Below are 808 nucleotides of genomic sequence, written 5' to 3' on the forward strand. Positions count from 1 at the left end.
GCCCCGACTCCCCCCGCGGCGGCGGCTCCCCCCGACCTCGGGAGGGAAAGCGGGGAGGGAGGCGGGCTCGACCCGGCAGGAACGGGGGTCTGTCCCGCCAGAAATCACGGAAAACGGCTGCGGGGGGGCAGCTCCTTGTTTCCACCCCCACTCCCGCCCTTGGCCGGGGTTTTCCCGAGGGGCCGGTGTCGCTGCCACCCCCCCCGTGTCTCAGGGGGGTCCCGGGGCCCGCTCCCCCCGCCTGGCTCCGCACAGGGGAGGGATTCCCCGCGGGAAGGGCTCCGGTGGCCCCGGCACACGGGGTGCCCGCGGGAGACACTTGCCCTGTGCCCATGGCCAGCCCCCGGCCCAGCGCCACTGCCAGCAGCTGAAGGAGATACTTGTACGGCTGTTCCGGGGAAAAAATTGCTCAAATGCTGCCTCCTGACAAGTATAAGCTTTTCCCTGTTGTCGCTGAGTCTTGCCGGCCCGTTGGTGGTTCAACTCCCCAGGCCAGGCCTGGGCACGGAGCGGGGCTTCCCCCGAGGATGGAGGAAGAGGAGGGCAGTGAGTGAGCTCTGCTGCTCCCACACTGCGGGGGGACAGGGGTCCCTCCCCGTGTCACCGGCTCTTGTTGGACCCGGAGCTGGCTTGCGTCCTGCTGGCCCGTTGGGGGTTCAGCTCCCTCCGCCAGGGCACGGAGCGGGGCTTCCCTGAGTCAGGGAGGAAGAGGAGGGCAGTGAGTGAGCTCTGCTGCTCCCACACTGTGCTCCAGCTCCTGCCCGGGGGGGACAGGGGTCCCTCCCCGTGTCACCGGCTCTTGTTGGAC

Source organism: Calidris pugnax, unplaced genomic scaffold (genome assembly GCF_001431845.1).
Source record: "Calidris pugnax isolate Ruff unplaced genomic scaffold, ASM143184v1 scaffold102, whole genome shotgun sequence".
Taxonomy (NCBI): domain Eukaryota; kingdom Metazoa; phylum Chordata; class Aves; order Charadriiformes; family Scolopacidae; genus Calidris; species Calidris pugnax.